Below are 27,413 nucleotides of genomic sequence, written 5' to 3'. Positions count from 1 at the left end.
AAGCTCTGCTGACCCACCTCTCCTTGTCCCATCTGCCCTGTTGTGTTGTGTTGTGATGTTTGCTTTTGTTTTCTTTAATTGCCCTGCACTCTGTCGGTGATCTCCTTGTTAAATCCTGGCACTGGGAAGGATTTAACCAGATTCCAGATTCCAGATTTAGAAGCTGAACTGGCCTGGGGGGAGAATAGACAAACACAACTGGGAATGGATAAGTCAGTGTGGAGCATGGAGATGGGTGAGACAACACAAGACTGGCTGGGAGGCCAAGCCCAAAAAAGGAGAGTGAATGGAGCAAGATGAAGGTTGATATATGGTCTTAGGGAAATTTTTAGTCATCAAGGGCAGAAGGGAATAAGATTAAGATTAGAGGGGATATTGGGACTGTGTGAAGAAAGGGAGTCTTAGCTGGGTAATGATGGTGGGGATGAAGCCTTGAACTTGGAAACTGGGAAGGATGGGGCTGTCTCAAATTGGGTGTGTGTGTAGTGCTCCCAGCCCTGCTGGTGCTCTGTGAAAAAACAACCTTGTTTAATATCCAGCATATCACTGGAATGGCTTCCCAAACCCCAGTTTTGATTTAGATTTTTGCAATTTTACATTTCCATCTTTTTGATGAAATTTACAGGCAAAGGACAAGAAATTGTTCTCAGGTGGTTTTTGTCTTGCTTATTTTTGAAGGGTAAGAAAGCTAATTTTAAAACTAAAAACCTCTACTCAGTGCCTCAAAAAAGCATCTTTACAAATATAAAGCAATGCTTTCTCTCATGATGTTAAACTATGTAACTGTTGTGTTAATGGAACATATGAATTACACCAGGACTTTGTTTTTGCCAGGTGTTTATTTTCCTCCTAATTCCTCTCCTGAAGCACCTGTGTGAAGGATGCATCACTGAATATTGGGTATTATTGGCAACAACTATAGCTATGATCTCATGATGCATTCTGCCTTTAGTCAGACTTCAAGCTTTCTCCAGCTTTTGTTCTGATTTGAGTCAACTAATGGAATTTATTCATGCTTACTTTGGTTGGTTTCTTTTTAAAATCTATACAAGTGAATATCCCAGTACAAACCACGGATTTTTCCTTTAAAAATAAAAATGTATGTGAGCATGTAGACATACTTAACACAATAATAATAAAAAGAGGGCTCTTATGGTGATATATCCAGACATAAACAATGATTAATTATGATATGGTTTCTCATCCCTTACCTTGAAGTGTTATTTATACAGAGAAACACATGTTCTCCTTTGAGAAAACAGGGTTCTTTGAATTTTATACCTTGCCTCGGGAGCTTGGGTATGCATCAGCCTTTGTGGTGCTGATGTGGTGTCTGTTTGGGTTTTGGGGGAAATTAGCATTAGGGTATTGGGGGAAGAGCTGGCAAATGAAATATTCATGAGAATATCAGGGATGTTCCAATATACAAGATGTTCCAACAGGAAAGTGCATTGATGGCAAATTAGAAGTGACCTCAAGTGTCAGCAGATCTTTTGCTGTTATCAATATAGAAGTATTGACAGACTCTTAGGCAGATGCTTCTCTTTACTGGCACATGAAGTACAATCACCAAGGGTCAATATTTATATATATATATATTTATATATATATATATATACATGGTGACAAGAAGGTAGCCTAGCACAATGTCATGCTCTTTCTGAAAACATGAGACAGCAAAGATGCTTTCTACTAATACTTCTGAAGATATTGATTGTACTTTTGAAAAGTCAGAACTCAGCCTAAGAGGCTTTTATGATACTCTTACTTGATAAGGGAAGAGGATACAGGAGCAGAAAGATACATATGGATCCAGAAGGGTGTCAAATCCATTCACTTTGACCCAGTGATGGTTTGCATAGTGCTGGCTCATCACTCCTAACCTTTACCTTAACCCTTTTTCAGAAAAGCAGCCAAATGGGAGTAATTTGGTAAAGCATAAAGGAATTAAATCACATGATTATCTTTTATTGAGCAAAGCAAAATATTGCCCCACTTGGCGATCCTAAAAATACTTATTGCAGATTGTCCTTTTTTTCACCACCTTATAGAGGAGTCTTCATGAGACGATCTCTTGTGCTGTGTTCCAAGACCCTTTTATTCCCCCTTTTGCCTTTTCTCTCCCCACTCACTCAGGGATGTCCAGCTCTCATGCCTCAGGTGCTCCCACATGCAGTACAATTTCCCTGGATAAAACTGTCTGAGCCAATTTGCTGGGTTTCCACCAAGCTTCTGAAAGCTCAGAAGCAACTGACACCAAATCGTTAAAGGGAACAAATTAACTAATTTGTAAGGGTCACTCCCAGTTCCTGCCTCAAAGTAAGAAAGGCTAGTGTGTGATTGAGACATGATCAGTTGTCATGGGTGAAATTGGAAGAGATTTGTATGATCTTAATTTAAACCATGTCATTTTAGATATTAACAGCATTCATACAAGAGGCAATGGAGATTTGTGTAATCTTAATTTAAACAATGTCATTCTGAGATATCAATACCATTCATGTATGTGGTGGGATCATCTCTTTGCATGACTGTACAGACTGTTGAGCATTAATTTCTGGAAATATCCAAGTGAGTTTTTGTTGCTTATAAAAATGGAGGATCTGTGCCTCTAGGACAGACTCAGCATCTTATTTCACTGCCACTTGGAGAGAGCATTCATGGCATGCAGTTAGCATATGCTGCCATCCCATATCCATCTTCATCCGAGTATGCTATTAGCATTGACTATTACTAGACTGTTTCCAAAGGTTTTATTATAGTTAACCCACAGAGTTTGGAATGAATCCACCAAATATATTAGGTTAAATAATCACAGTATCTTATTAACCTGATGCATTTTATCCTAAGGGCTTTCTAAAAGGATTTTTAGCCATTTGGTGTAGCAGTTGAAGGAACACTGTTATTAAGTGTTTGCAAAATTAAACCCCATAAAGTTTTTGCTGTGAAGTAGTGGGCAGTATCTACTGCCGGCTTTGAGTAGGAAGACATTTTGCTGAGAGTGTTTGGGGAAGAAGCTGCTAAAGTGGCACATTTTGACTTTTCCATGAGGGAAGGCTGCCTTGAGAGATGGGAGCTTTTCCCCTTCAGCAGCACAGACCCATAAACACTTGAGCTGAACTTTCTGCATAGCCCTACATTTACTGTAATGTCAAGGAAACCACAATCCAGCAAATAGTACATGTCCTCAGCCTTTTTCTAGGAGAGTTCAGCAGAAGAAGATTGCATTTCATGGCTTTTTGATTTAGCATATTATTGGAGGGGCTGAAGAAAATTAAGTCAATTTTGTTGCTGGCTGTGTCTTATCTGATTCATCTGATGCTGCAACCTGGCTTTATCTGCTTTTAGTAAATACTTTGAAATCGCTGCTTGCCCATGTAGCAGTAATAAGGATTATGTAATAACTGGCTTTGGATGGCTCTTTCCAGCCTGAGCTAGATTTTCCCAAGGAATGAGCCTGTAATTGGAAATGTGTGTGTGTATCACACTTAGCTTTTTCTTTTTAATTTTAATTATTAAAACACAAGTGTAGAAAAACACATTTAGCTTGAGAATAACTTGCTAGGTTGCATTTTAGCAGAGAAGCAGAAAGAAGGAAGGTTTTTTTCCTCTACTTTTAAAATAGAAACACAAAATTTCCCAATACATGGAGGAGGCTTAATACAGTCTGTACAAAGGAGGATAACTTAAAAATCTGAGTTATTTCTCATCTAAAGAAACAGAAGGAAATAAAAGAACATCATGAAGCAGCAAGGTTGGGCCTGGAATGTTATTTGCCTGCATGTTCCTTTTTTTGCTTTCTGACATGTTTTTGGTAACTTTACTTGACCTGCCATATTCAGTTCAACACTTCCTGTCAAGCTGGTTCTTATATAACGAGGAATCCTTTTGTCCTAGGAGTTAAGTTGGCATTTCAAGGCCTAGAGAGCGAGATGATTTAGGAGTGATTTGCTCCCATATTGTGAAGAAAGGAGTTAACATTTTTATCTTGGTGTCCATGCAGGTTTACTTTAATCTGAAGGTATCCCGTCATGGGTTATTCATGAATAAGAGTAGTTAAATTTTAAGAATGCAGTTGTGTACATTCATGAAAGTGTCAGTCCAGCATAGAGCCCTGCAGGAGGCTAAAAGGAGGTCATTCAGTGTCATTGCCTTCTCTTAATTTCAACTCAAATTCACTGAGCTCACCAGCTCTGGCACCATTTCATGGCTACTGAGTGTTTTCCAGAAGACCCATGGGGACTGTAAAATCTCTTGCAAGCAAAACCAGCATTTTAGCAATGAAAATGTGCCAACCCTGTTCTGCTTGTGGTGTACTTTTTTGATAATGCTTAGCTGTATTTGGCTGCACATTGTTGTGTGTTTGGTTGTTTTCAAAATATTAATTGTTGAAAACTATTTAGGGTAAAATCCCAGTTCCTTTGAAGTGGATAAAAGGCTGTTGAATTTCACTGGGGTGGAAGTGCGTTCCTCACATTTAAGATGGTTTCAAAGCCATACTGTCAACTCTTTCTACCCCTGTACATGCCATTCCCTTGAGAGTTGGACTTGATGATCTTGTGGATCCCTTTCAACTCAGAATATTCTGTGATTCTGCAATAGGTGATTCTGTAATTCTATATAATGTATTCTACTGAATATGTTTATTTTTAATTAAAATTTCCCGATTTTAGCACTATTCTTTTAAGTTGTACAAAATTGCACACTGCATTGTAATGAATAACTTGCATTATGCAAAGTCTTTACTACTAATAGTTAATTTGCTGTAGCTGAAAAAAAGATGCTCTGTTTTCTGAGTGCAAGGTTTGTCAGAGTTTTGGGAGGCAGAAGCAATGCTTGTGAGGCTGTGGTTGTAAATTTTCTTTCATTCCCTGACCAGAGTGTGGGATATTCTTGCATTCCCTGCAGTGGCTGCTGCTGCGGAAGACCCTGTGTCATTGCCCAGCTGATACATTGACCTTGTCCCACCCATCGGACTGAGGCTCCAAGGGTGTGAAAAACACTTAGATCTTAGTGCTGCTTGTAGCAATTCTTGCAGTTTAAAAACCTAGTCTTTGATTACTATTAAAAATAGTCTGAGTAGCAGCATGAGGTAGTCCTCAGGAGGGAAGATATTGAGATTTCTTGGAGAGCTTATGTAAAGGACTGGGAAGTGTGAATCCTCTGACCTTAATACTAAGGCGAAGTGCTCATGGTGAGCCTTTGTTTAAAAAGTGCTCAAATGATCAAGGGGATGATGAGCCTCAAAGAAACATTGGCCCTTTCCCCATAATTTATATTTTCAGATGCTAAAACTAGTTGTTGAGCAAATGCAAGGTGTCTATTTTAAGCCCCTGCATGTCAATATCTGACTACAGATGGCTCTGTGAATCATAGTTGGAAGAAGGGAAATGTTAGACACTAAGATATTGTTGCTAAGAGATTTTAGTACACAGTATGCTAACATGTGCTGGCAAATTTGGGAACAGTAGCAGCAGCATGCTCTGGGAGAAAAAAATTTCAGTGGGGAAGAAACTATCTTCAAAGGACTATTTAAAGGATAGTAACATTATTGTGCTTTGTTGTATCGAGAACTGATGAAGATGAAATTGTCTTTCAAGCAGATAATGTACAGAAAACATCCAAAAGGTAAAGCTAATCCTGCTATCCAATGAAATAGAGAGTGGAGATTGGAAAGAAAAAAGAAAAAAAATTACTTTGGGGTTTAAATTAATCAAGTTGCAAGATTAAAGGTGACAGTTGCTGGTATTTTGCCATCTACTGGACATCAGATATATTAATATACACAGTTCCTTTCAAAATGCATAATATTGAGCTTGTGTTACATTATATAATTAAAAGTGTTAGAGTTCTTTTCAGGAAAGAAGATGTAGGAAAATGCTGAGTATGATTTTTTACTTATACTTTCATAACATTACTATAGAGTAATTTAGGAAAATTGTCAACATTTTATTGTCCTGGTGGAGAATGTGGGTTACTTCTGCAATTAATATAATTTTTTTTCTGGATATTATTAAAAAAAAAATTAAAATTGACTGCTTTTTTTAATTCTATCTTATATTATTTCAGTGAGTTTTACTGAAACTTGAAATTGTTACACCTGAAATAAAGCTTCAAATGGGTAAAATTTAATTTATTAATTAATTTCATTTTATAAAACAAAACCTTTCAGTTCTGTTATATTTTCAGCAAAAACATTATTATCTTATTAGATACAAAATATTTCCCAACTATAAACTTCTCAAAATAGTGATTTGTTTCTGATGTATTTCTAATTAGATGTATCACTTCTCAACTTCAAAACTGATTGTTTTTTAATGAAGATTGGGAGTGTAAATGTAAATGTGTGTATCCATAATGTCAGCATATGTATCTTCTTGAGGTCATATTTCATGTCATCCATATTGTAAGTATTCAGGAGCACTGTGAGATAAAGAGAGGGAATTAGTGATATTAATAATATATTAATCAAACGTTTTGGTTTTCTTTTTTAATGAGGTGAACCAAGAAACTTCTGCGAATTTTGTTTTACAATGTTGTAGCCTCCAAGTCAGAAATCCACTGTAATCAATACAACTACAAAACTGTGGGATGATATTTTGCCCTTTGATTTTGCAAAGTAAAACAGAATTCACGATTATTCAGCATTTCTATTTTAGATTACAAGGCGGCTGTGGTAATTGTATAGGATTTCCCAGCTGGTTCAGGAAGAGACCCATTTTGAATTCTTAACTTCTTCTCAAATGGAAAATACCTGAAATTTATGTAGTGATTTGAGCTCAGAACAATGTTTGCCAAAATGTCACATTTTGCTAAGGCATTACAAAGGAAATTTCCTAAGGAAACTGAGTTCCAGATATGTTCTAGTATTTTTTTAATAAACAAACATACTTTCATGTAGGAGCTCTCTGAAATTACGTAAGGAACCAACAGTGTTTGATCAATAAATTTTTCTCCCACATCTATGGAAAAGAAATTTGGAACCACAGATTGCTTCTTGCTTTTCCATCTGTACCACTGAAGAGAGCTATAAAATCTGCATGCTGCATCTATATGAGAGCAACTAATGCACATATATTTAAGATTTTTTTTTTTTTGGTGAGTCTGCAGAGCATGTTTGGTGGTTTTGTGTCACTGTTTATCAGGGATGGAACCTCCCAGCGCTTTGTGCTGTATGGTCGGGCTTTTTGGGAACAACCTAATTTTGACTTTCTCATGTCCTTGTGGATGACTGGTACAATGTGACAAAATTCAAAGTACTTACAGACTCCAAAGTCTTTACATCTTCCTTTTTTTAGGAACAGCTTTGCTTTCAAGACGACACAGTAGAAAAGAAATAAGTTGGACTGTGTTGCCTTTTCATTGCCCCACAGGAAACACCATTAGATTTTCATATCAAATTACCCAGCTCCAAAGGTTGTGGTTATAATGGAATGGTTTAGGGATTGCCTTGGTATTGGATTATCACTTCTTCATATTGATATTGCAGCTATTGCAGGAATTGTTGATAGGATTTTTGTCTGGAAACTTATTCTTATTAAAAATTATAACGCTTTGTATATTTTTAATATTAAAAATCCACATCCTAATTATGATACATGGAGGAGCCTTTCTGGATGTCTTTTAATTAAGGAAGTGATCCCAACCATTCCTTCTAAATTCCCTTGTGTTAATTCCTCACGTGTCTCTGCTCATAGTGAATCCTATTGCATAATGGCTGTGGCTGCTGGAGTGATGTTTCTTCACTGTTATAATGTCATAGTCCTCGGTAGAACAAGAAGTGATTTATGATTTTAGAAGTCTGTGATTTAAGTGGAAAGTGATTTCTGGAGAGTCTTATGGTTACAGTCTTGTTCGTGGGGCTGTATCTCTTACTTCTTGCAGTTCCCACTGAAGATGGGAACACACAGTGTGGATTTACCTCAGAGTATCCTGTCTGTCACAGAATCACAGAATCAACCAGGTTGGAAAAGACCTCCGAGATCATAAAGTCCAACTCTTCTCCCAACCCTGCCATGGTTTCCAGACCATGGCACTGATGCCACATCCAGTCTCATCTTAAAAACCTCTGGGGATGGTGAATCCACCCCCTCCCTGGACAGCCCATTCCAAAGTCTGATTACTTTCTCTGTAAAAAATTTCTTCCTAATATCCAACCTAAACCTCCCCTGGCACAGCTTAAGACTGAGCCCTCTTGTCCCACTGCTGGTTCCCTGGGAGGAGACCAACCCCCACCTGGCTACAACCTCCTGTCAGGGAGTTGTAGAGAGTGAGGAGGTCTCCTCTGAGCCTCCTCCTCTCCAGGCTAAACAACCCCAGCTCCCTCAGCCTCTCCTCACAGGACTTGTGCTCAAGTCCCTTCCCCAGCCTTGTTGCCCTTCTCTGCACCTGCTCCAGCACCTCCATGTCCTTCCTGAACTGAGGGCCCAGAACTGGACACAGCACTCCAGGGGTGGCCTCACCAGCACTGAGTACAGGGGAAGAATCACCTCCCTGGTCCTGCTGCCACACTGTTCCTGAGCCAGGCCAGGATACCATTGGCCTTCTTGGTCACCTGGGCACACTGCTGGCTCCTGTTCAGCTTCCTGTCCAACTGCATTTCCACTCACTGAAGTCACATTTTGTCCTAGATCTCCTTTAATGTACAGCATCATACCTGAACTCGTTGCCATTTCAAGCTCTTGAAAAAACCATCATTTAATAACCACTCCTGCATAGCAGAGACAAGGGAAGGGTGAATACATCAGTCCTGAAGGAAAGAATAATAAAATGCAATTTCCTCAGAAAGGGAAATTGTTCGGAAGAGAAGAGGGAGAAAAAGCACTTGGAGGGTGCTGATTTATGTGCTTACTGTGAAATGCAGCTACAGCTGTGCAGCCCAAACAACTCCCTCCACTCCCCACTTGGGCAACACATTTCAGAGCTTTGGGTCTCTCCTGGTTTAAGATTTCAGCATGTGCAGCAGCCTGGATTGAGTGAAACATAAATGAACTAAGGGATACTCTGCACAGTCCCATGTATAAAGTTTGTCAAAGTTCATTACCTGGATTTAGGAGGGGACAACTTCAAATCCTGTCTTTTTTGCTGTTGTTTCTCCTTGGGTGGAGCAGTTTGTTCCAAGAGTGATAATGTAATTTAGTCTTGGGTTTTACCTTTCAGGGACTAACCCATAAAGCTCTAAAAATTGTAGTTGTTAACAGGCTACAAAGATCATGCTCTAATTTAATATAATCTCTACCTGTGACACGTTTCAAGGGGAGGAAAAAATCAATTGTGAAAGGTTAGTGCCAGGTAAAGTGTATATATAATTTCTGGTTTCCTGAAAGGAATAAAACCCTGCATTAATCTTGATCAAAAAAAATGTAAATACTTGAATGTAAGTAAATTGATATCTTGAGAACTGCATTTATGAGGCTCAGTTGGTGAGTCAGTGCTACTTATCTCTGATCCAGAGTCTGAAAACATCAAGAAACTCTGTCACGCTGAGACCTGTAATGGGACATCTGGACGGTTTCACTGTTTACACACAAAGTAGTTTTAGTTGACATTATTTAAACTAAACGTCTTCAGGGAATAAGATTCAGGAGAGCAGAACTAACCAGATACCTCAGGTGTTTAATTTCTGAATTGACTTCTGAAAGCCAACTTAAACAGTGACTCTATCCAGAGGGAATGTGAATATCAGAAAGCCAGGTTTGAGAATAATGTTATGCCAGGACAAAGACCCCTTCTTCAGGTGCCTCACCAGTTTTGGGGGTGTCATTCCCTGTCCAGTGCTCTATGCTGGACTAGCAATCCTGGGATGCTCCCATGTCCTACCTGCTCCCCTCAGTCTCAGCCTTGCAGATGCTTCATTCATTCAAGTTTCTACTCGGCTGAGCTGTCCCTTAGTTACCATCCGTAGCAACTCACCAAGTGTCAATTAAACTCCTTCCCTTCTTCCCTTAAATTGGCAGCAGAGCATCTGGCGCTGCCTGGCATGACAGAGAGTGAGGCACTGCAACCAGTTGCATCGTTTGAAGGAAACATCTGTCTGTGAGACATTGAGTGAGACGCTGGGGCGCTGTGACAAGCTTGGCTTGTGCCAAGGCAGAGCACATATCTGTGTGAACACAGAGTTTGCAGTCATGCTCTGTATTACACACCCTGACAGCAACATCCAGCTCCTGTCTCTGCTCTTGTGCCTTGCCCAGTGAGTTGTTAACCCCGTGGCTTTGTGCTTCACAGCCCTCAGTGTGTCTCAGCTGTGACCTGGTTCAGTGATTCCATCATTTTTTGTCACAGTGACACTATGAAGACAGTCGTGTATGTTATCAAAGGTAATTTGATAATAATTAGGTGCCCATGTTAACAGCCTTAGTGAGGTCAATTAAACTTGGGAGGGAGCTGATAAATGATTCACTTTGGTTACTGTCATTCACACAAAATTGCCTCTAATGATGATAAAAAACCTCCACCACCCCAAGAGAATTTCTGCTCTCTGTATTGTACAGGAGGATATGGCAGAGATCCCAATCAAATGTCTGCAGCAGAGAAAGATCCTAGTTTGGGTTTAAAAGCACTTGCTTGAACTACTTAGTCAGGCTTTTCTGCTGGACTTTGATTGACACTGTGCTGGGACACTGCAGGTGAAGTCTTTCTGATTCTGGAGCTGATGCAAAGTACAGACACCCCTTAAAAACAGGGCAAAAAAGCAGCAGGTTTCAGTGGAAATTGCATGTGAGTGATTTTTTGATTTTTTTATAAGATGCATAAACAGGTTATATCAGGTTTGCAGAATAACGTGATAAAGGACATGCAGGTTTTTGATGTAAGATAAGTGTCAAAAGGACGAAATGAAAGGACATTTGCTGCAGGAATGAAAGAACCTGAATTATGGCAAGACTGCTGTATATGCAATTTTAAAAAAACTGCAGTTTTTGAAGCTTCAGCATAACAGAGTCCGTGGATAGCCTCCAGTTGTAAAGTGCTACCTCCAGCCTTTCATGGTGATATTTCATGTCCATAAACACCCATGTGATGCATTTTGATGATTGGAATCCAGTTCCTACTGGAATTGGAAACAAACTTTAACTGTAGTTTTGCTGCCTGTGCTACTTTTTCACTGCCAAGAGGAGATGTCTTGTGATCAAAAGAAACCTCAAACAAAACCTTCTTTCCTGCCATAACCTCTCAGTTTTAAATCTAGCACTTGTCTGCAGAACATCCTGAAAAGCAAAATATGGCTATTGAAAACCATGTAAATTCTGAAACATGGAGAGAATCAAACTCCAGTATTTTCTGCCAAGATTCTGTTACTACTTTTTTCTAAAGTACAAAGAAATTTAGTGCAAATATAGAACTTCAGTTAGTCTCTGATTTAATTTTTATCTTGATCAAGGGGAGAATTTACGCCACCTTAATTTGGTTCAAGCCCTCGATCTTGTAAAGGCCTTTCACTTGTCCCAATGCATTCATGCCCATATTTTTATTTGAACACACTATAGCTTTGGATAAGTTTAAGATACATTTGGATGGAAAAGGGGCTGTGGTTGCTGTGCTTTGTAGTTTGCAACTGTACAAATTGAATGAATGTAATTTTGTGTCTTTCCGATTTTTCTCTGACTTCGCTTTCTCCCACACACTTTACCCATCAAATTCAGGCGAAGTACATTGATGTCATGCCAAGGAATATTTCTACTTTTTAGCTTTTTCTTGCTTTCTTTAGATCTTAACATATTTTTCCTTCATTTTGCTGCTCGGATTTTACATACTGTTTTTAGCCAATTGAAGTGAATCAAACTGAGGAAAAATGGTTCCTTGCTGAATCCAGTGCTTGATTCAGAGGCAAGCACAGGAGCAATTCCCTGTCAAGCTGTTTCTTAACTATCTGGAAATATCTTTTCTTCTTTTTTTTTTCCCCACAAGTATTAAAATGTGTTTATCACTTGAAGAGCATGTTTATACTTGAGGTTTAAAATCTGCTCTATATCAAAAACCCTTTCATTTGGGTAGCATAGCTGCTGTCTCACAAGCTGCCTGTCACTGCTGAATTCCCTGTTGGAATTTTATGTGCTAATTAGGGGTAATGTCGAGGAGAGGTATTATAGTTTGCTTATAATGTAGAGAAAACCTCAGGTCTACACATAAATGTTGCTTTTATGAACTTGAACCATGCCAGGCTGCAGAATGTGGAGATAAAGGCAGAGCATTTGTACAGCTCTGCTTTTGCTTTCCTTGTGCTGTTTGTCAGGGAGAATCATGAGTTACACTTTAGGGCTATACAGAGGAGACTGGGGACCAGAATATGGTATGTTAACCATGCTGAGAAGCAGTTTCTTCCTGGAGTAGTTCCTGGAATGGTTGGCTTAGTAGTGGTTAAAACAGTAATTTTCAGAGGTGAGGTAGCAGTGCACCAACTTGCCTGTCTCTGACCTCCCTGATCACAGAATCATACAATCACAGAATGGTTTGAGTTGGAAGGGACTTTAAAGACCATCCAGTTCCAATCCCCTGCCATGGGCAGGGACACCTTCCACTAGCCCAAGTTGATCCAAGCCCCGTCCAACCTGGCTTTGGAAACTTCCAGGGATGGGGTGCAGCCACAACTTGTCAGGGCAATAATCTGATCTCTGCAGATACCATGATATACATGAGTCTTGTGACATATCTGAGAGGAAATGCAGTCTAAAAGCTGTAGCAGGATTAAGCTGAACCGGTGTTATTGATTTATTCTAATGCATTTTCCTCCCAGGAATCCATCAACATTTGAGGTAACACAACTGAGAAGTGCACAAAGCGAAGTATTTAATTACTGTTAATATTGCACTGAAAAATAATTACATTATTTTTACTAGTAAGTATGGTGATATTATATGTGTGTTAATTATTTAAAGGACAAAAATCATTATACTGCAGAAGCCATGGTCATAGCTGCTCAGGATTATTGTAGAACAGAAACGTAAGTGTATCGAGTATAATTTCTAGGTGACAGACAAATGTGGAATGGAATTTTTGCCATGAAATAGATACACTTGAAATGAAAACAAAATTACTATATTTACCCGTTGCATTAGATAGAAATTTTTGATGGAACAAGAAACAAATTGCCAAGAAAAAAGATGTAACCTGAAAAACATTGAAAAGAAATTGGAAGAAGACCTGGATTCAGGGTATGAACATGATAAATGGTGTGTTCAGTTGTTTGTTTTAAACTTCATGTGGTAATCTAAAAAAGTTATTCTGAAACTGTATTATACTTGTATACAAGTCTTTCTTGTACTTTAACTAGCCAGTAGACTTTATAACCCAAACTTAATCAGTCTGTTCCTCTTTACACCAATTGTTACTTGCTTAGTCCAAAATTAAAATCAGAGATTACATCGCTGTGTTCGAAACCGTTTGTTTAAATCTGGGTCCTTCTGCAAGGATTTCCAGGAATGCAGAGAAAAAGGATTCATGGTAATCCCATGCAATTTGATTTAGAAGTAGTTCAGTGAATTCTTTTTTTCTAAGGCAGTGCACCCATGCAAACAATCATCATAATCCTGTGTTTCAATGGGACTTCTTCCAGTTGTGGTAGGATACATGGAAAGTTCACTCTGAGCCTTGCAGAGATTATGAGACTCACTAAAGGCAGAAGGAGATACTGTAAATAATCTGGTGCTGAATGAGAAATTGTTTTAGTTTAACAAGATTACAACTTAGAAATTAAGAAACTTCAGGTGGAAATGTGGAAAAAGAAAAGAACAGCTTTTTATTAACAAAATCTGCATGAACAACAAATGGTGCAATCAAAAACTTTCAGAAGAAACAAAGTGACAATTCCCCGGGGTGGGGGGGGTGGAGAAACCTGCGGCAACCTGGGGCGGTGGGGGTGAGGGTGGCAGGGAGAAGGGAAGGGGAAGGCAGGACTGTCCCAGCAGTTCAACAGCTGCTCACAGCCACGAGTGCCCACAGCAGCCAGCAGCCGATGGCTTCACAGCCAGCAATCAAAGAGTCCTTTTTCCCACAGGCAGTCCCGAAGGCAGAATACCTCGCTCTGAGATGGGTCGGTCTCCCTCTCTCTCAGTCGCTCTCCGCAAGGTGTCCCGTGGCGAAAAAAACACTTCCTCTCAGGAAAAGAAAAGGAGGCGGCCGAAACTGCCCCCCCCTCCCCCCCCCCCCCCCCCCCCCCCGCCTGGTCGGCCAACCAAACCAAAAACCTCTGAACAAAAGACTCTCCAGCTCTGCCCGTGACAACTGCACTCCCAGGGAACCTCCCCCTTCCCCCACTCCCGTGTTGTCCAGCGCATGCAGCTCTGCTCCATCACCCACCCCCTCTCTAACTCTCCCCCATCCCAGAATAAACAGGTTGGGGGGAGGGTGGGAAGCAGGAAAAAAATGGGACACTAGGGAAAAAATTCCAACATCTCTTTTCAAACCTATGACATCGTCTACCCCTGAATTTTTTCCATCCTAACATGCTATATCAGATTCAAACTTTCCAACCATACATACATTACCCCGAATGTATACATATTACAGATACTTACATACAAATACAGGCACAGTGTTGCGGGAAATTCACCCAAAAATGAGGTCCCCTTGAGGTATACCTCAAGGAGTACCGTGTTTCTCCATCTTCCTGCATCACCCACCACATGCTACCTTATCCTTGAGTAAAACCAATGCCACAAATGGGTTTGCCTTTGCTCGAGGCAGGATTAATCCAAACTGTTTTACCTACATACCTCTCAAGTGAATTACTGGGACTTTGTCTCCATCTGCGGTGTGAAGGGACTCTGATTGGGCAGGGCCGGCTCGATTGACAGAGGCTCTGCTGTTGACTAACCATGTAGCCTTTGCTAGGTGCTGATCCCAGTGCTTGAAAGTCCCTCCACTCAACACCTTCAGTTGACTGGTTTTCAACAGTCCATTACACTGTTCAACCTTCCCCACAGCTGCTGCATGGTATGGGATGTGATACACCCACTCAATGCCATGCTCCTTCACCCAGGTGGTAACTAAGCTGGGTCAGATAATGGGTCCCATTATCTGACTCAATTCGCTCTGGGGTGCCATGTCGCCACAGGACTTGCTTTTCAAGGCCCAGGATGGTATTTCTGGTAGTGGCGTGGGTCACTGGATGCGTCTCCAGCCATCCAGTGGTGGCTTCCACCATGGTGAGCACATAGCGGTTACCTTGGCGGGTTTGTGGCAGTGTGATGTAATCAACCTGCCAGGCCTCCCTGTATCTATACTTACTCCAATGTCCACCATACCACAGGGGCTTCAGTCTCTTAGCCTGTTTAATGGCAGCGCATGTCTCACAATCATGGATAATCTGGGAAATAGTGTCCATGGTTAAGTCCACCCCTCAGTCTCATGCCTATCTATAGGTGGCCTCTCTGGCCTGATGGCCTGAGGCATCATGGGCCCACTGTGCTAGGAACAACTCTCCTTTGTACTGCCAGTCCAGACCCACCTGTGACACCTTGACTTGTGCAGCTTGGTCTGCATTGTTGCGATGCTCCTCATTGGCTCGATTTTTGGGCACGTGAGCATCAACGAGGTGGACTCTCACTATCAGCTTCTCTATCTGGGTAGCAATGTCTTGCCATATATCAGTGGCCCAGATGGGTTTCCCTCTACGTTTCCAATTGGCCTTCTTCCGTCTATGCAACCACCCCCACAGAGCATTGGCCACCATCCAAGAGCCAGGATAGAGGTAAAGCTTTGACCACTTGTCTTGTTCAGCAATGTCCAATGCCAACTGGACAGCTTTGAGCTCTGCGAATCGTCTCAATTCTCCTTCCCCTTCAATAGCTTCTGCAGCTTGTCATGGGGGGCTCCATACAGATGCTTTCCATTTACGTTTCATCCCTACAATGAGACAAGAACCATCAGTAAAGAGGGCATAGTGTGTTTCTTCTTCTGGTAGCTGATTTTATGCTGGGGCTTCCTCAGCCTGTACCACCTGCTCTCCTTCTTCTTCATCTGCTAGACCAAAATTCTCACCTTCTGGTCAGTTCGTGATGACTTCTGGGATCCCAGGGTAATTCGGATTTCCAATACGGGCACGCTGCGTGATCAGAGCAATCCACTTACTCCATGTAGCATCAGTGGCATGATGTGTAGAGGCCACTTTTCCCTTGAACGTCCAGCTCAGCACCAGTAATCGAGGTGCCAGGAGGAGCTGTTCTTCTGTGCCGGTCACCTCTGAGGCAGCTTGTACTCCTTCATAAGCTGCTAGGATCTCTTTCTCTGTTGGAGTGTAGTTGGCTTCAGTTCCTCTGTAGCTTTGGCTCCAGAATCCAAGTGGACGGCCTTGGGTCTCACCAGGCACCTTTTGCCAGAGGCTCCAGGAAAGACCTTTATCCCCAGATGCAGACTAGAGTACATTCTTCACATCTGGTCCTGTCCTGACTGGCCCAAGGGCTACAGCATGGGCAATCTCCTGCTTATTCTGTTCAAATGCTTGCTGCTGTTCAGGGCCCCAATGGAAATCATTCTTCTTGCAGGTTACCAGATAGAGAGGGCTTTCGATTTGGCTGTACTCAGGGATGTGCATCCTCCAGAAACCTATGGCACCCAGACAAGCTTGTGTTTCCTTCTTGCTGGTTGGTGGGGCCATTGCTGTGATCTTATCAATGACTTCTGTCGGGATCTGACGACATCCATCTTGCCACTTCACCCCCAGGAACTGGATCTCTCAGACAGGTCCTTTGACCTTACTCTTTTTGATGGCAAAACCAGCTCCCAGGAGAATCTGGATGATTTTCTTTCCTTTCTCAGAAACCTCCTCTGCTCTGTCCCCCCATACGATGATGTTGTCAATGTACTGCAGGTATTCTGGAGCTCCACCCTTCTCTAGTGCAGCCTGGATCAGCCTGTGGCAGATGGTGGGCCTGTGTTTCCACCCCTGGGGCAGTTGGTTCCAGATGTACTGCAACCCCTCCAGGTGAAAGCAAACTGTGGCCTACACTCTGCTGCTAATTTGCAATGTCAATAGTGGCGTACCACCTTGCTGCCTTGAACTCCAGCTCCTACTGGAGATCCAACATGTCTGGCATGGTGGCACTCAGCAACAGGGTGGCTTCATTCAGGTCGCAATATGTGCTGGTTTAAAAGTTAACCAGCAGGGGGAATGAACCCAACTCAAAGGAGAGATTATAAGTCAGAATAACAATTTATTAAAATAATACAGTAAGTACAATAATACAAACAAACAATTGGTCTCAACCCACAAAAACCCAAATGTATAACCCAGTACCCTGGGGCCTGAACAAAGTGGTGTTCCTTGGGCCCTGTTTGAGTCCAAAGTAAAGGGAGAGGGGAAGAACCTGCTGGTGGGAGAGCTGCTGCAGTCTGGGCAGAACTGGTGATCGCAGTCCAGTGGTGGTCTAAGTCTGGTTGAGAGCGATGAGATGCAGCCGTCCTCTGGATCCCACGAGTGGGTTGAAAAAATGTTCCAAAACTCCAAGATTATATATCCTCCAGTTCAGGCAGGAATGCTTGGTACTCCCCTCAGGGCGGGGAGTTCACAAAGGGTGTGAGGACAGAAACATCCTTCTATCTCACAGGCCTCTTAACACCTAGTTTATAGCCTGAGGAGTCAGGCTCTATGGGTAGAGGGTGCGAATAGTCTATTGACAACAATAGTCTAGTTTCTGGGAAATGACATGGAAGGCTATAGAATACAGTTTTGGGTTACACCCACCATGCTCTATGGGCAGAGGGTGCGAATAGTCTATTGACAACAATAGTCTAGTTTCTGGGAAATGACATGGAAGGCTATAGAATACAGTTTTGGGTTACACCCACCATGATGAACTGATCTCAGCTGTCCTAACTAGGACATTATCCACCCCTTATTCTATGCCATCCATGTCATGCCCAAATTAACCCTCTTTAAAAACTATATCCCTTTAAAACTATATACATCTATCTATCTATCTATCTATCTATATATATACAATGAAACATTACAGACCATTCTCACTCAAAATTAGGTCCCCTTGTGGTACACAACGTGTCTCCCCATCTTTTTGCATTACCCACCACGTGGAACCAGGTCCCTGAGCAAAAACAATCCCTCGGATGGGTTTGCCTTTGCTTGAGGTGGGACTAATCCAAACAGTCTTCCCTAACATTCCTCTCATATGTACCACGGGGACTTTATCTCCATCTACAGTATGCAAAAGTTCTGATTGGGCAGGGCCAGCTCGATTGATGGAACCTCGGGTGTTGACCAACCAGGTGGCCTTTGCTAAATGCAGCTCCCAGTGTTTGAGAGTCTCCCCACACAGTGCCTTCAGAGTGGTTTTCAGCAGTCCGTTGCACCGCTCAACTTTTCCAGCAGCTGGTGCATGGTAGGGGATATGATACACCCACTCAATGCCGTGCTCTTTGGCCCAGGTGTCTACAAGGCCATTCTTGAAATGGGTCCCATTATCAGACTCAATTCTCTCCGGGGTGCCGTGTCGCCACAGGACTTGTTTTTCAAGGCCCAGGATGGTATTCCGGGCAGTGGCATGAGGCACGGGGTATGTCTCCAACCATCCAGTGCTTCCTTCTACCATGGTCAGTACGTAGTGCTTGCCTTGGCGGGTTTTGGGGAGTGTGATGTAGTCAACTTGCCAGGCTTCCCCATACCTGTACTTTGACCACCGTCCACCATACCATAGAGGCTTCACCCGCTTGGCCTGCTTGATGGCAGCACATGTCTCACAGTCATGGATGACCTGTGAGACAATGTCCTTGGTTAAGTCCACCCCTCGGTCACGAGCCCATCTGTATGTTGCATCTCTCCCCTGGTGACCGGAGGCGTCATGGGCCCATCGAGCCAGAAATAATTCTCCTTTGTGCTGCCAATCCAGATCTACCTGAGAGACTTTAATCCTGGCAGCTCGGTCCGCCTGCTCGTTGTTATGATGCTCCTCATTAGCCCGTTTCTTGCCTACATGAGCGTCTACGTGACGGACCTTCACACTCAGCTTCTCTACCCGGCCAGCGATGTCCCGCCACATCTCCGCCGCCCAGATGGGTTTCCCTTGGCGCTGCCAGTTGGCCTTTTTCCATCGCTCCAGCCATCCCCACAGAGCATTGGCCACCATCCATGAGTCAGTGTAGAGATAGAGTCTTGGCCACTTCTCTCGTTCAGCTATATCCAAAGCCAACTGAACGGCTTTAAGCTCTGCAAACTGACTTGACCCACCTTGTCCTTCGGTCGCTTCTGCAACTCGCCGTGTGGGACTCCATACAGCTGCCTTCCATTTTCGGTTTGTCCCTACAATGCGGCAGGAGCCATCCGTGAAGAGCACATATCGCCTTTCATCTGCTGGTAGCTTGTCATATGGTGGGGCCTCCTCAACCCGTGTCACCTTCTCCTCCTCTTCTTCAGAGGATAGTCCGAAACTCTCACCTTCGGGCCAATTGGTGATAATTTCCAGAATCCCAGGGCGATTAGGATTCCCTATCCGGGTTCGCTGCGTGATCAGAGCGATCCACTTACTCCACGTGGCATCGGTGGCATGATGTGTGGAAGGAACTCTTCCCTTGAACATCCAGCCCAGCACTGGTAGTCGGGGTGCCAGGAGGAGCTGCGCTTCGGTGCCGATTACTTCTGAGGCAGCTCGAACTCCTTCATAGGCAGCCAGGATCTCTTTCTCAGTTGGTGTATAGCTGGCTTCAGATCCTTTGTATCCCCGACTCCAGAATCCCAGCAGTCGTCCTCGGGTCTCCCCAGGCACTTTCTGCCAGAGGCTCCAAGAAGGGCCATTCTCCCCGGCTGCGGTGTAGAGCACGTTCTTCACGTCCTGTCCTGTCCTTACTGGCCCAAGGGCTACCGCATGGGCAATCTCCTGTTTAATTTGTTCAAAGGCTTGTTGTTGTTCGGGGCCCCACTGGAAATCATTTTTCTTCCGTGTCACAAGGTAGAGAGGGCTTACAATCTGACTATACTCGGGGATATGCATCCTCCAAAAGCCCACAGCGCCTAGGAAAGCCTGTGTTTCCTTCTTGCTGGTTGGTGGGGACATGGCTGCTATTTTGTTAATCACCTCCATTGGAATTAGGCGGCGTCCATCTTGCCACTTCACTCCTAGGAACTGAATTTCCTGAGCAGGTCCCTTGACCTTACTCCGTTTAATGGCAAAACCGGCTCTTAGGAGAATCTGGATTATCTTCTCTCCTTTCTCGAAGACTTCGCCCGCTGTGTTCCCCCATACAATGATGTCATCAATGTACTGTAGGTGCTCTGGAGCCTCACCCTTTTCCAGTGCAGTCTGGATCAGTCCATGGCAAATGCTGGGACTGTGTTTCCACCCCTGAGGCAGTCGATTCCAGGTGTACTGCACACCTCTCCAAGTGAAAGCAAATTGTGGTCTGCACTCCGCTGCCAAAGGAATGGAGAAAAAGGCATTGGCTATGTCAATGGTGGCATACCACTTGGCTTCCTTGGACTCCAGCTCATACTGGAGCTCCAGCATGTCCGGCACAGCAGCACTCAGGGGTGGTGTGACTTCATTGAGTCCACGGTAATCCACCGTCAGCCTCCACTCTCCGCTGGACTTACGCACTGGCCATATAGGGCTATTAAAGGGTGAGCGAGTCTTGCTGACCACCCCCTGGGTCTCCAGTTCGCGGATCATCTTATGTATAGGGGTCACAGAGTCTCGGTCGGTGCGGTATTGCCGACGGTGCACTGTTACTGTGGCTATCGGTACCAATTGTTCTTCAACCTTCAGCAGTCCCACAGCAGAGGGGTCCTCTGAGAGACCAGGCAAGGTGTTCAACTGTCTAATTTCCTCCGTCTCCACAGCAGCTATGCCAAAAGCCCAACGAAGTCCTTTTGGGTCTTTGAAATACCCACTCCTCAGGTAATCTATGCCAAGGATACACGGGGCCTCTGGACCAGTCACGATGGGGTGTCTGTGCCATTCCTTCCCAGTCAGGCTCACTTCAGCTTCCAGTACAGTCAGCTGTTGGGATCCCCCTGTCACCCCAGAAATGGAGATGGATTCTGCCCCTACGTATCTTGATGGCATTAATGTACATTGTGCGCCAGTGTCCACTAAAGCCTTATATCTTTGTGGCTCTGATGTGCCAGGCCACCGAATCCACACAGTCCAATAGACTCGATTGTCCCTCTCCTCTACCTGGCTAGAGGCAGGGCACCCCTAGTCCTGGTCATGGTACTCATTGTGCTCTTCTTGTGGGTATGACCTGGAGGTCCCTTCAAGAGGATCAGACGTATCATCATTCCTGTACCGTCTGGAGTCTTGCCCACGAGAGACTGGAGCAACGTTTACCCTTGAAGAGTTCTTTATGGTATTTGTTCCTCTTTTCAGTTCACGTACCCGGGCTGCTAAGGAAGAGGTGGGTTTCCCATCCCACTTCCTCATATCTTCTCCATGCTCACAGAGGTAAAACCATAGATCGCCACGTGGAGTGTACCTTCTCTCCTTAGCTGGGGGACGCTGGCTCCTGATAGCAGAGACTCTTGTTCGTCCTGGCGAGATATGGAAAATCCCTTCCTTAATCTCTTCTCTTAGCTTCTGGTGTCCCTCTTCAATTTTCTCTTCCAGGTTTCGGACGTGTTCAGCCAGTTTGGTTTCCACAGATGAGACGTGGGCTCGTAATGGGGCGGTGACAGTGTCTTCATAAATCCTGAGTTTGCTAACCAATGCTCCCACCTTGTCCTCTCCCTCCCTCCATTGCAGCGTTGCTAAGTAGCGGGAATACATTTCTGGCCCGAGTCGTGCAAACTTTAACCACATTTGGGAGGTGCACTGTACGCCATCTGGACTCTTAGGGAATCTTTCATCCTCTGAAAAGATTATCTCCAGTACAGCTAACTCCCTTAAGCACCGGATACCTTGTTCCATCGTGTTCCACTGTCCTTGCTGTACGTGGAGGTCCTCCTTGCAAAGGTATCTCTCCCTCACACTGGACAACAGTCGCCGCCAGAGGCTGAGAGTTTCCTGCCTCCTTCCAATCCCCTGATCAATGACTACATCTCGAGACAGGGATCCCAGCTGTCTGGCTTCACTCCCATCTAGGATCGTATCGTTAGCTGCGGCATCCCAGATTCGGAGCAGCCAGGTCAGAATGGACTCGTTCGCCTGTCGTGTGAACTCTCTCCGGAGCTCACGTAGCTCACCCAGGGATAGGGACCGAGTGATTATTTCTGGCTCTGTCTCCTCCGGTGGATGTGAAGGTCCCGCCTCTTCGTCATCATTTGCTATGCGAACTGATTTAGTCTTTGATTTCCTTTTCTGGACAGGGGCGACTGCTATTGGTTTTGCTTGTTCTTCTGGCTCCTCGATGGTTTGTGTGGACACGGTGCTGGTTGGTTCATTTCTTTCTCCCTCTGACTCAGCTGTGGTTTGGGTGGACGTGGTGTCTGCGGATTTGGTCCTTCTCTCCTCGCCCTGACAGTGCTGTATCATGTCAAGCAGTGCCCGGTAGGCAGTGGCCAGGGCCCAGCAGGTTGCTGTGAGCTGGCCATCTCTGGAGCTGCCAGAGCATTTTTCCTTCACCAGTCTTATCATGCTAACAGGATCCTGCAGTTGTTCAGGGGTGAATTTCCAGGTCATTGGAGGAGAAAACTTTTCCAAATACTGGCTGATGGCCTCCCACTTCCCGTGCCATTCAGCATTATCTGCTCCCAGGGCAGGTGTCCAACCAACCTCCCTAAAAGGCACTTTTCTGACCCTAAACATGGTGTACACAGTACAGAGCAGACAGAGCAACACTAACAATAACATTATACTGTCCTTAACATCAAAAGGGAACTCAATATATTCAAAAACTGTTTTAGCAGGTCTGAAGGGGAAGAAGGAGGTGGGAGGCTGGAAACCATCCACCCCTGTTCCCCCAAAAAGCTGGGTACGATTTTTAATGAGGCCCCAGAGGTAGCAACCCAAACCAGGACAGGCGAACAGGACTGAATACACATTTACAATGAAACTCATTGCTTCTGATGTTAGAATGACATAAACATAATATACTAATAAAGCAATTTGGATCCCTCTCCCTGGTCTTAAAGAGAGCATCAAAACAGGCAAATAATACGCCATCTGTGGAAATATGAACAGGCTCAAATACAACATCCATGTGAGTGCATCAAACAACATGGTGATCAGGGAGTTTCTATATTCAAATAGACAAATGCTTCAAATGAAATTGTGATTCTGACTTCTCTCTCTCTGCCCCACGTTTGGGCGCCAAAATGTGCTGGTTTAAAAGTTAACCAGCAGGGGGAATGAACCCAACTCAAAGGAGAGATTATAAGTCAGAATAACAATTTATTAAAATAATACAGTAAGTACAATAATACAAACAAACAATTGGTCTCAACCCACAAAAACCCAAATGTATAACCCAGTACCCTGGGGCCTGAACAAAGTGGTGTTCCTTGGGCCCTGTTTGAGTCCAAAGTAAAGGGAGAGGGGAAGAACCTGCTGGTGGGAGAGCTGCTGCAGTCTGGGCAGAACTGGTGATCGCAGTCCAGTGGTGGTCTAAGTCTGGTTGAGAGCGATGAGATGCAGCCGTCCTCTGGATCCCACGAGTGGGTTGAAAAAATGTTCCAAAACTCCAAGATTATATATCCTCCAGTTCAGGCAGGAATGCTTGGTACTCCCCTCAGGGCGGGGAGTTCACAAAGGGTGTGAGGACAGAAACATCCTTCTATCTCACAGGCCTCTTAACACCTAGTTTATAGCCTGAGGAGTCAGGCTCTATGGGTAGAGGGTGCGAATAGTCTATTGACAACAATAGTCTAGTTTCTGGGAAATGACATGGAAGGCTATAGAATACAGTTTTGGGTTACACCCACCATGCTCTATGGGCAGAGGGTGCGAATAGTCTATTGACAACAATAGTCTAGTTTCTGGGAAATGACATGGAAGGCTATAGAATACAGTTTTGGGTTACACCCACCATGATGAACTGATCTCAGCTGTCCTAACTAGGACACAATAGTTCACAGTCAATCTCCATTCTCCATCAGAGTTACACACAGGCCATATGGGGCTGTTGAAGGGTGAGTCTTGCTGACCATCCCTTGACTCTTCAGCTCACAGATCATCTTATGGTTGGGGATCACAGAATCTCAGTTCGTTTGGTACTGCCGACAATGCACTATTGTGGTGGCAATTGGCACTTGCTGTTCCTCAACCTTCAACAATCCCACAGCAGAAGGGTTCTCTGAGAGGCCCGGTAATGAATTCAACTGCTTAACCACCTCTGTCTCCACAGCAGCTATTCCAAAAACCCATCTGTGTCCCTTGGGGTCTTTGAAATATCTGTTCCTGAGGTAGTCAGTGCCCAGGATACATGGGACATCTGGACCAGTCACAATGGGGTGTTTCTGCCAGTCCTTCCTGGTCAAGCTCACCTCAGCTTCCAACTCTGTCAATTCCTGAGACCCTCCTGTCACCCCAGAAATGGAAATAGTCTCTGGTCCCACATGTCCTGAGGGCATTAACGTGCACTGAGCACCAGTATCAACCAAAGCCTGGCATTCTTGTGGGTCTGACGTGCCAGGCCATTGGATCCACACAGTCCAATAGACACGGTTCTCCTGTGCATCTCCGTGGCTAGAGGCAGGGCCCCTCTAACACTGGTCTTGGCTGGGACCATCACAGCTCTTTCCCTGTGAAAACAGTTGGGAGGAACCTTCTAGCAGGTCAGATCCTTGTCCATGAGATACCGGTACTGCACTTACCCTCATGGGCTTCCCTTTTTCTCTCTCCTTACGCTCTTGTCCTCGGGCTGCTAGGGCACGGGTAGGTTTCTGTCCCACTGTCTCATGTCTTCTCCATGATGGACTAGGAAATGCCACATCTTGGTTCGTGGGGTCTGTCTGCTCTCTCTAACTGGGGAGCATCTGGGTCTGACTTCAGAGGCTCTGGTTTGCACTGGTGCCACGTGGAAGCTGTTTTCCTTCATCTCCTCTCTAAGTTTCTTCTGTTCATCTTGTACTTCTGTAGTCAGTGCCTTGAGGCTCTCAGCCATTGTCTCAGCCATAGTGGAAATACGGGCCCGTAACAGGGTGTGGACCATGCTGTTGTACATCCTGAGTTTATTCATTACAGAGCCCACTGTCTCTCTGTTTCCTTCAAAGTGCAATGATGCCAAGAAAGTGGTGTATATAGGTAGCCGTACCTGTGAAAGGCTTCACCACATCTGTGATATACACCTGATGTCGTCGGGGCTGTGGCTGGGTTGCCCATCCTTGTCAAAAAGTGTCTCTAACAGTGCCATTTCTCTCAGGCATTGGATACCTTCCTCCATGGTCTTCCAGGCCATCTCATAATGGTGCTGCTGCAGGAAGCCTCTGTAAACAAACTTCTCTCTCACACCTGTTAGAAGTCGCTCCCAGAGAGAAAAGGGCCTTGACTCTCTCACAAATGCTTGCTTGATACCCACATCCTGGGCCAGGGATCCCAAATACCTTGCTTCATTGCTATCAAGTGGCAAGCCCTCACCCATAAGGTTCCACAATCAGCCAGGTCAAAATGGGCTTGTCTTGGCGTCAAGTAACATCATTCCACATATTGCAGAGCTGGTCATATGACAGGGATTTGGGAATGATCTCAGGTTCTGGGTCCTCCACTGGCTGTGAAGGCCCTGGTTTCCCGTCCTCATTAACTGGGCATATTGACTCGGCGTTATACTTCTTCCTCTGCACTGGGGCCACTTCTGCTGGCTGTGACTTCCCTTCTGGGTCCCCCCCCTCTGAAATGGGTCAGTCTCTCTCTCTCTCTCTCAGTTGTTCTCTGCGAGGTGTCCCGTGGGAAAAAAAAACTTCCTCTCAGGAAAAGAAAAGGAGGCGGCCAAAACCAGGCCCCCCCTCCCCACTCTGTCTGGTCAGCCAACCAAACCAAAAACCTCTGACCAAAAGACTCTCCAGCCGTGCCCCCAATAACTGCGCTCGCAGGGAACCTCCCCCTTCCCCCACTCCTGCGCTACCCAGAGTGTGCTCTGCTCTATCACCCACCCCCTCCCTGACTCTCCCCATCCCGGAATAAACAGATGGGGGGTGGGAAGGAGGAAAAAAATGGGACTCCAGGGAAAAAAAATCCAACATCTCTTTTCAAACCTATGACAGAAGTGCATATATTTTCTATATGTGTAATTCTTTGATTTTTAGGTGAAGTGGATGTAGTGGTCATGATCCCTGGTTTAAGCCTGCTCTGAGCCTATAATTTAAGCAACTTTGAAAAATCTTATCGACATAATAGTTAAGGTTTTCTTCCTGTAGCTTGTTGCTTGTGTGTAAAATCTCCATTTTTCAAAGATTTCCACATTAGTTTGTTTTGATTGCTAGTAAATAAAATTGTCCATTCAATTTCCTGTGCTGAGTGCAGAAATAAGATCTAATGCTTGTTACATTAAAAGATATAACATTAACTGTACTTCATAAACCTCCCTAAGACCATTCCAGCATTTAGGTTTTTCTTTATCCCTGAGATTTGTGGAGAGGCACAAACCAGCAGAAAATCTTTCTTGGTACCAGCTCAGGAATTTCCTTGAGCTTTCATTAATTTCTCATGTCTGACAATAGCCCTGTATCCAGGAAAGTCCCAAAGCAGGCTTTTTTAATATCTTTTTCTTTTACCTGCACCCTGCAGATGCAGAAGCTTCTACGGGAAAGGTCAGCCCAACAAATACCTTGTACATACACCAGGAAAACCCCCCAATAGGGGGACAGCATCTGATAGCTGCAAAATGGGGCCAGAAAAGACAATATTCAGATTAAAAATAGGAGAAGAAAATGTGAGGGGACACCAATGGCATAACCAAATCACCCAGTGGAGATGTTTCTCTTTTTAAGTGCATTTAGATAGGAATTCCAAATATGTAGTTACACATCTGTGTTCAACAACCAGGAAATAAATGAAAAAGAAAATTGTGATTTTAGAACTTAATTTGTTTTGATTTGAACCCTAAACCCATGTGTGACTACCAGTTTCTCTGTCTTTTTTTTTGTGTCTTACTGATACCTGATACTTGTTGTTCTTGGTCCTTCTTCCCTAGTTGTCTCATGTGCTTTGCATTTTAGCTCCTGTTTTTATTGTTCAGGTAAGTGGTGAGGAAGGAGCAGTTAAAGGGAAATAATATCTTCAGTGTGTCTCTCCAAGCCTGCTCCTGTAGCATTCCCCATACATCCATACAGCTCCCAGAGTTTTGGGGATGCTGTGTTTAATGTTCACTGCTGGGTTTGACTGCCACAACATGAAAAGCAGCAGCTCTTCCAGCAGCCTCCTGAGCCTCCCACCATCACAGCAATCCTAGGAAATGGGGAGCTGGGGGACTGGCAGTGCTCTTACAAATAGATTAAGATATAATTTCTCAATTTTGTTGCAGAATAGAAGCAATACAGAGTTACTCCACTTTGTGAAATGAAAATATATTTGCATGATGGTTTTTTCCGATACTATAAC

The 27,413-nt window shown here is 44.0% G+C and overlaps 1 protein-coding gene across 2 annotated transcripts in view; it reads left to right on the top strand.

Moving 5' to 3' along the window:
* SHANK2 (SH3 and multiple ankyrin repeat domains 2) overlaps window positions 1-27,413 on the top strand; it is a 339,413-nt gene that overhangs the window by 61,142 nt on the left and 250,858 nt on the right. The window lies entirely within an intron of this gene.

Source organism: Manacus candei, unplaced genomic scaffold (genome assembly GCF_025592945.1).
Source record: "Manacus candei isolate 608988 ecotype Guabito, Panama unplaced genomic scaffold, ASM2559294v1 h1tg000009l, whole genome shotgun sequence".
Taxonomy (NCBI): domain Eukaryota; kingdom Metazoa; phylum Chordata; class Aves; order Passeriformes; family Pipridae; genus Manacus; species Manacus candei.
This window is presented reverse-complemented; position numbering and strand designations above follow the sequence as displayed.